The following is a 9688-nucleotide window of genomic DNA, read 5'->3' as shown; positions in this document are numbered from 1 at the left end:
CTCTGAAGGTAACCTGTGTGGCTTCATAGCCTAAAGAAGCTGTTTTTGGAAACACTTATCTGTTAACCCAGTTGGAAAGTTATCTCTCCCATCTAAATGAGCTAGCAGGATCTTTTATCTGACCCGCAGGCAGAATTGTCTCTTTGTATGAACACTCCCCATCAGGTTTCAGACCCATCTACCGTGTCCTTCTCAGATGATTCTTCCTTGGAACTAAGATTTAAGTCCTCCATGTTTCAAAGGCAAAGACAGTCTCTGTAGCCACATTTCAGAGTGTGCCACCTTGCAGAGGTAATGTCTCAAATCCCAACTCACCCCTTTCTTGCTGCTGTCTTCCAAACCATCTCAAGTGAGATGCTTTCTGGGGACTCCAGCCACCACCCCCCATCTTTTTCTTTCCTGATGTTGCCAGCTGCAGTGGACAGACATGACTGAGGCTGATGGGGGCTGGTTCCAGATTTTAGTAAAGGCTGAATCCATTCAATTCACCTTCAAGGGGAGCAGCAAGGAGATTGTGTAGCAAAACCATGACTCTTAGAGTGTGTCCGAAAGGATCTCGTGAGGGGGGCAGCAATTCTGCTAAATTCAGGGTTGTACACCATGAGTAAAGGGTTGGTCTGGGTTTGAAGTACCACAAATCATGGCCAAATGTAAATTCTACAGAATTAATGAACTTTGTGAGGAGACCAAAGTATGCAAAGGGATGACAAAGACCGGAATATTTAGCCTGGGGGGAGGGGAGCTTTTAGCAAGGATAAGCAGGGTGGAAATTTTAATCTTACACTCCTGTTCTACACATTGGAAACCTGAGATTTAGAGAGCAGATTCACAGAATAACCGGAGTCAACAATTTCTCCTCCTCTTCTTTCTCCTCTTCTTCCTCCTCCTCCTCCTTCTCCTCCTCCTCCTCCTCCTTCTCCTCCTTCTCCTCCTCCTTCTCCTCCTCTCCTTCTTCTCTCCTCTTCCTCTCTTTCTCCTCCTCCTTTTCTCCTCCTCCTCCTTCTCCTTCCCTCTTTCTCCTTCTCCTCCCCTTCCTCCTCCCCTTCCTCCTCCTCCTCCCCTTCCTCCTCCTCCTTTTTCTCCTCCTCCTTCTCCTCCTCCTTTTTCTCCTCCTCCTTCTCCTCCTCCTTCTCTTCTTCTTCCTTCTCTTTTTCTTTCTCCTCCTCTTCCTTCTTCTCCCTCTCTCTCTTCTTCTTCTTCTTCTCTCTCTCTCCCCTTTCCTTCTCCTTCTTTCTGTTAGGACATTTTTTATTATTTGTGATTAATACTGGTTTACAAGGAGGTGAACTTCTTGAAGAAGAAATAATCTGCTGTGAACTCATTAGTGACTCTCCCGTTGCTGTTAGAATAGAAAGCCATCTCCCAGTCACGGTGCTGTCTTCTCACTCGGCTGAGTCAGCTTGCTGGTACAGTCAAGAGACCCAAATTATTCTGGCTTAGATATAATAGACATCTATTTCTTTACCATGTTCTAAGGGATATGGGAGTTGCAGATGAGACCAAGTTTCAATAGGGACCAGTGAGCAAATGCTGTCAGCCAATAATCAGGAATATGCCTCACCTACTTTGTCTACACGGTGAAGAACAGTTAGAGAAGACTAAATGAGACATTTTGTTCCTCCTCTAGAGAATGTGCATAGAGGTATAGGAGCCTAGAATAAAGCAAGAGGATTCAAATAGCTCACCAGCAAAAAATAACAATAAACAAATAAAACAAACAAACAAACAAAAAACAGAGACCAGAAAATGAGAGCAAGCAGTTCCTAGGATAGCTTATTTGGATGGAGCACAAGCATTGAGTGGTTGTTTGTTTTTTTAATTTTTTATATTTATTTATTTCCTTTTGTTGCCCTTATTGTTTTATTGTTGTAGTTCTTATTGTTATTGATGTCATTGTTGGATAGGACAGAGAAAAATGGAGAAAGGAGGGGAAGACAGACAGAGGGGAGAGAAAGACAGACACCTGCAGATCTGCTTCACCACCTGTGAAGCGACTCCCCTGCAGGTGGGGAGCTGGGTGCTCGAACCCGGATCTTTTGCTGTCCTTGTGCTTTGCACCACGTGCACTTAACCCACTGTGCTATGGCCTGACTCCTTGAGTGGCTGTTTTTCTAGATTTTTTTTTTGTAGGAGTGTGTGTGTGTGTGTGTGTGTGTGTGTGTGTGTGTGTGTGTGTTAGCTTCTGCTGGCATCCAACTGAGAATTGAATTCATTTAACTTGTTCAGAGTCAGTTGCAATAAAGCAGGTGGTTTTGCATTGCTCATGCAAATCACTTGTTCCTCACACATGGCTATAGTCTCAGCTGCCAAAATGTTGTCATGTTCTTGTCTCCAGAGCCTTAATAAGAAGAAAAAAAATATACAGCCTGCAGTGTATATGCAGTCAAGCTTTCTTTCCCCTGGTTATCAGTGAATCTGTGTGGTCATTGCTAAGCTGTCAGCAGGCCTGTTCATGCCAGGAGAAGAGGCGTGCGGCTACCAGTGGGGCTGAAGGGCAGAGTTCTGGGTCCTCGGGGCCCAGATTCTGTTGATTGGCTCAGCGTGATTCTTATTAGCGTCACCAGAATCTTGGGCATCACAAATTCAATCTTGCTTTTGTATTACTGAGTGGAAGTGAGTTCAAACTCACACTGCCTCTGTGCCCTAATTATCATGTAACTTAAGGGAAATAATCAAGGTCAAGATCCCCAGCTGTTTTTACTCTATGGTTCAAAAAAAAAAAAAACATATTTGCACAGTCCACTGAAGTAAACGTGAAAGGTTATTTGGGGCCCAGGTGGCGGCGCACCTGGTGGAGCGCACATGTCACAGTGCACAAGGACCCAGGTTTGAGCCCCCAGTTCCCACCTGCAGGGAGAAAGCTTTGCAAGTGGTGAAGCAGGGCTGCACAGTCATCACGCACTGACACGGTGGACCTCAGCAGATACAAGAGATGCAGAGGGCACTGAGCTTTTGTGTCCACTCCAGGTAACCCTTCTCCCTGGCCCCCACTGTGCTCACCCACTAGATCTTTTGTTGAGTTAAAATCAGATCTAACTTTCATTTTTGTTTTGTTTTTACGTAAATGTGGCTTGATCAGCTTTGCCTTTCTGAGATATTTTTATTTATTATTGGATACAGACAAAGATAAACTGAGAGAGGAAGGGAAGACAGAGAGGGAGAGGGACAAAGAGACACCTGCAGCCCTTCTTCACCACTTGTGAGGCGTCCCTCCTGCGTGTGGGGACTGGGGGCTTGAACCCGGGTCCTTGCGCACTGTAGTGTGAGCGCTTAACTGGTTGCGCCACCTCCTGGCCCCCAGCTTTACATTTTTAAAAGATCTCTCTTCTTAGAACTGGTGAGACAGAATAGTGGGAATACGCCAGAATTTCCCATTTCAGGCCCAGTTTCTGGCACCACCACATACCTACATTAAGCAGTACTTGTCAATCTTTCATAAAAAAATAATAATAATTAAAATATTTTAAAACATTTCTTATTAACTCACCTGGTTGGGCATGTGCCTTTCTGTGTGTGCTGCCTGACAAACCCTGGTACCACATGGGGTTTTCATAGCACCAGGGGAAGCTCCGGTGCCATGGTGTCTCTCCGATCTCTGAAATTAAAACAAGGAAAAAGTCATCCTAGGAGTACTAAAATTGTATATATGAGAGATTCTAATGCCAGAAAAAATAATAATAGAAATTAAAAAAAAAAAAAACTCTTAAGTGCCACAGCAAAGAATTATTGGTCATGGGAGACAGGAGTGAGAGTTGATTGTTGAAATATTCTATAATTTCTCAGAAACTACTTAAAATCCTTGTGGAAGAAGATAAGAATGCAGAGGCAGGCGATTGCTAGGGTGGTTTTAGTTTTAATGACATGTGAGAGAACAGAAAAGCAAAATATATGTGTACAAGCTAGATTGAGGTAGTTTTTCTTTTCCCCAAGAATTACTCCATTTAGTTTCCCAAAATGTGATAGTGTTATTGATTTAATGCTATGTTTTTTTCCTCTGGCAAGATAAGTGTGTGTCAAATGACCCACTTAAGTTTTCTCTTCACATCTAACAGGGGGAGGAGGAAGCTACACGAGTTGAAAGTCCACTCATCTAGAACCCAAATCAAACACACAAAACCTTTCAGACTTGCATATACATGTCAGTTCTGCACAAACCAGCTGAAAGCAGGAGAGAAGAAAGAGCTCATCTCGGTTGTGGGGTCAAAGATCCCTCCTGCACTGCTGGTGGGAATGTCAATTGGTCCAGCCTCTGGAGAGCAGTCTGGAGAACTCTCAGAAGGCTAGAAATGGACCTACCCTATGATCCTGCAATTCCTCTCCTGGGGATATAGCCTAAGGAACCCAACATATCCATCCAAAAAGATCTGTGTACACATATGTTCTTGGCAGCACAATTTGTAATAGCCAAAACCTGGAAGCAACCCAGGTGTCCAACAACAGTTGAGTGGCTGAGCAAGTTGTGGTATATATATACAATGGAATACTACTCAGCTGTAAAAAATGGTGACTTCACCGTTTTCAGCCGATCTTGGATGGACCTTGAAAAATTCATGTTGGGAGTCGGGCGGTAGCACAGCGGGTTAAGCGCACTTGGCGCAAAGCTCAAGGACCGGCGTAAGGATCCTGGTTCGAGCCCCCAGCTCCCCACCTGCAGGGGAGTCACTTCACAAGTGGTGAAGCAGGTCTGCAGGTGTCTGTCTTTCTCTCCCCCTCTCTGTCTTCCCTTCCTCTCTCCACTTCTCTCTGTCCTATCCAACTACAACGACATCAGTAACAACAATAATAACTACAACAATAAAACAGCAAGGGCAACAAAAGGGAAAATAAATAAATAAAAAAATTAAAAAAAAAATAAAAGAAAAATTCATGTTAAGTAAAATAAATCAGAAACAGAAGGATGAATATGGGATGATCTCACTCTCAGGCAGAAGTTGTAAAACAAGATCAGAAGAGAAAACACAAGTAGACCCTCAGCTGGAATTGGCATATTGCACCAAAGTAAAAGACTCTGGGGTGGGTGGGGAGAGAATACAGACCCAAGAAGGATGACAGAGACCTAGTGGGGGTTGTATTGTATGGAAAACTAAGAAATATTATGCATATACAAACTATTGTATTTATTGTTGAATGTAAAACATTAATTCCCCAATAAAGAGATTAAGAAAGAAAGAAAGGAAGAAAGAAAGAAAGAAAGAAAGAAAGAAAGAAAGAAAGAAAGAGAGATAGAGAGAGGAAGAAAGAGCTCATCTCGTGGTAAAGCACTTCACACTCAGACTTTGGAAATTTCTTTCTCCTCCTCCTCATCCTCCTCCTTTCTCTTCTTCTTCAAACATATTTGAAGGTGATACATTATTTTAAAAAAACTTTTATTAGTGACTAAATACTGATTTACAAAATTACATAATAACAGGCGTACAACTCCACACCATTCCCACTGCCAGAGTCCTGTATTCCCCAGTCCCTCCACTGGGAGCTACAGCAATTCTCTTAAGGTTATAGATGTGGGTTAACTACTATTTCTACAACTATCTGTCCGTCTTTGCATATGTTTGCTCATGTTTCCCTTATGGCCCCATCTTCTCTTCCTTTCCAAATCACAACTACACCTCTTACTACATCCAAATGTCCCTCCCTTTTCCCTCTTCTCTCTCTGGACACTGACAGAGTTGGAGTTCAGGGCCACCTGGTGAAGTCTCCTTTTTTTCCTGACCTTCCTTGTGGTTGTTCAGGTTTGTGTATTTGGTTTTTGGATAATGTACTGTGAGCAGATGTGACATGCTCCCTCCCTGGACCAAGGCAGACAGTCTTCTTCAGTTTTCTATGCCATACTATAGTGACTTAGAGGGGACAGACAGCTATAGTGACATAGAGATGACAGACAGTTATAGTGACATAGAGGTGACAGACAGCTACAGTTACTTAGAGGCAACAGCTAGAGTGACTTAGAGGGGACAGACAGCTATAGTGACTGACCTAGAGGGGACAGACAGCTATAGTGACTTAGAAGGGACATACAGCTATAGTGACTGACCTAGAGGGGACAGACAGCTATAGTGACTTAGAGGGGACAGACAGTTATAGTGACTTAGAGGTGACAGACAGCTACAGTTACTTAGAGGTGACAGATAGCTATAGTGACATAGAGGCAACAGCTATAGTGACTTAGAGGGGACACACAGCTATAGTGACTGACCTAGAGGGGACAGACAGCTATAGTAACTTAGAGGGGACAGACAGCTATAGTGACATAGAGATGACAGTTATAGTGACTTAGAGGTGACAGATAGCTACAGTTACTTAGAGGTGACAGACAGCTATAGTGACATAGAGGCAACAGCTATAGTGACTTAGAGGGGACACACAGCTATAGTGACTGACCTAGAGGGGACAGACAGCTATAGTGACTGACCTAGAGGGGACAGACAGCTATAGTGACTGACTTAGAGGGGACAGACAGCTATAGTGACTTAGAGAGGACAGATAGCTATAGTGACTGACCTAGAGGGGACATACAGCTATAGTGACTTAGAGGTGACAGACAGCTATAGTGACTTAGAGGGGACATACAGCTATAGTGACTTAGAGGGGACAGACAGCTATAGTGACTGACCTAGAGGGGACAGACAGCTATAGTGACTTAGAGGGGACAGACAGCTGTAGTGAGTTAGAGGGGACAGACAGCTATAGTGACTTAGAGGTGATAGACAGCTACAGTTACTTAGAGGTGACAGATAGCTATAGTGACTTAGAGGTGACAGACAGCTATAGTGACTTAGAGGTGACAGGCAGCTACAGTGACTTAGAGGTGACAGGCAGCTACAGTGACTTAGAGGTGACAGACAGCTATAGTGACTTAGAGGTGACAGGCAGCTACAGTAACTTAGAGGTGACAGACAGCTATAGTGACTTAGAGGTGACAGGCAGCTACAGTGACTTAGAGGTGACAGACAGCTACAGTGACTTAGAGGGGACAGACAGACAGCTACAGTGACTTAGAGGGGACAGACAGACAGCTACAGTGACTTAGAGGGGACAGACAGACAGCTATAGTGACTTAGAGGGGACAGACAGCAGTCTGCAGTTGCAGAGGGAGAGAACCAGGACTTGGGTGTACAAATGCTTTTACACCTGTTTTCCTCATGGAACACCCCAAAGTACCCATGATAAATGCAGATTGGAAAGGTACATAACACACCTAAGCTCCTGCAGTTTGATAATTACACCAATAGACTTTGACCCACTTAGGATAGGTCACAAAGTCAGGATATTTGCCAAGTCATAACACACGCCTTTCCCTTCCCACTAAAGAACGGAAAGGCCCTGCTGATGGCTGACCAAGGATGGGAGCAAAAACAAAGTTCTCAGCAGACGAAAGGTTCTCAACACACCTCCAGGCCTCAGCACTGGCCCTCTGACCTCACCCTCAATGTTTTTTTTTTTTTCCTTTTCATTCTGCAGACAAAATGGTATTATGGTTAGGAGCGTGAGTTTTTTTAATTTAGCCATTCACAAGCTGTGCAACCTTGACCTAGATACTTCCCTTCCTGAGGCTTCTATTTCCTCATGAGCAAAAAAGGAAAAAAAAAAAGGGGGGGGTAAAGGGGTTAAATGAGATGGTGTCTGCAAAGGACTCAGTGTGGAAGCACTGGGGAAATAGCAGCTGACAGACGCAAAGGCTCAGGGCAGCATTTGTTGCTGGCCCCAACACCCTCTCTGGGAGTTAATGATATGAAGGATTTCAGGCCACACTGGGACCTCAGAGCCAAGGAGGTTTGTGTCAGCGGCTTTCCCTTCCCCATGCTTATATTCATGCTCAGAACTGACCTCCATTACTGACTTCTATTCTAAAAGAAGAAATGGAAGAAGGAGAAGAAGAATAAGCTCCTGGAACCTTTGCTTTTCCCTATTATAAATAATTTGATTTTTCTTCCAGTTAAACCCATGTAAATACATCATAATAGTTTCTAAGTCAAACAATCATGGCTGAGATTAATTACAACAGAGACACCTGGTCACACAAAACCAGTCAGTTTATCATACTAGAAACAAAGCGTTCGTCTACAGACTGAATTTGACAGTCAGGGTCTTCTCTGGCCTGTTGTGAATTACATCACTATGTAATAATTCAGACAAGAAATATGAGTGCCCAAATCAGGGAATTTAGGTGTTGGAACCGTTTCTAAATTATCAGCAAAGATGCCAAGTAGAAAGGGCAGGAGCTTGGAGTCAGACAGAAGGGGGATAACATTTAGCACCTCTAGTTGCTGTTCCATCTTAAGTCATTCAACTTTCTGAGTATCATTTTCTGGGGGCCAGGCAGTGGTGCACCTGGTTAAGCACACTTACCACTATGTACAAGAACCTGGGTTTGAGCCCCCCCCCATCTGCAAAGAGGATACTTTATGAGTGTTGAAGCAGGTCTGCAGGTGTCTATCTCTGTCCCTCTCTATCTCTACTCCCCTCTCAATTTATCTCTGTCCTATCAAGTAAAATAGAAAGGACAAAAAGGCTGCCACCACCAGGAGCAGCGGACTAAACCTTCTACATATTTATTTTTATTTGGAGGTTAATGGTTCACAATACAGTTGTTGGCATTTGGGTACAATTTCTCATCTTGCTGTGATGGGTTTCTGCAAAAACACTCTCATCCCCAGTCTGGGTCTTTCTGCAGCACCATGTACAGAACCACAGAGCCCCCCACCCCCTCACTCTCCATGTCATCTTCCCCCAGAGTTCTCTGCTTAGAGCAACACACCAACCAGTTCCAGTTTTACTTTGCATTTCTCTTTTCTGTTCTTGTTTCTTTTTTATTTTATTTTATTTATGAAAAGGAAACACTGACAAAACTATAGGATAAGAGGGGTACAACTACACTGTTGTTGCTTCTTAAGTTCTGCCCTTGAGTGAGATGATCCTACATTCCTCCTTCTCTTTCTAGCTTATCTCATTTAACATGATTTTTCCAAGCTCCATCCATGATGAGGCGAAGAAGGTGAATTCACCATTTTTAATAGCTAAGTAGTGCTCCGTTTCTTATCCAGGTTGCTTCCAAGTTTAGGCTAACACAAACTGTTTCTATGAACATAGGTGTACGTGGATTACTTTGAATGGGTGTGTTGAGTTCCTTAGGATATTTCCTCAGGAGAGGAATTACAGGATCCTAAGGCAGGTCCACTTCTAGCCTTGTGAGGGTTCTCCAGACTGCTCTCCACAGGGGCTGGACCCATTGGCATTCCTACCAGTAGGGCAACCTGTCCACCATCTGCTGTTGCTGCCCTTTCTGATGTAAGACATTCTCACAGGGTGAAGTGGTCTCTCGTTTTTTGTCTTTATTTCTCTGACAATTTTTCCAAATGTTTTTGTTCAAGTCTCTTGGCCCTCTGGATCTCTTTTTCAGTGTACTCAAGTTTATTCTCAAGAAAAGCAATGCTATTCTGAGATACTTGGAAGTAGTAATAGGGGGGAATAGAAATAAAGTGGAGAGAGGACCGTTAAAAAATGAGTAAAAATATCCTGGAGTCAGGTGGTGGCGCAACGGGTTAAGAGCATGTGGCACAAAGCACAAGGACAGGCTTAAGGATCCGGTTTTGAGCCCCCGGCTCCCCACCTGCAGGGGAGTCGATTCACAAGTGGTGAAGCAGGTCTGCAGGTGTCTGTCTTTCTCTCCCCCTCTCTGTCTTCCCCTCCT

Source organism: Erinaceus europaeus, chromosome 10, assembly GCF_950295315.1.
Source record: "Erinaceus europaeus chromosome 10, mEriEur2.1, whole genome shotgun sequence".
Lineage (NCBI taxonomy): Eukaryota > Metazoa > Chordata > Mammalia > Eulipotyphla > Erinaceidae > Erinaceus > Erinaceus europaeus.
This window is presented reverse-complemented; position numbering follows the sequence as displayed.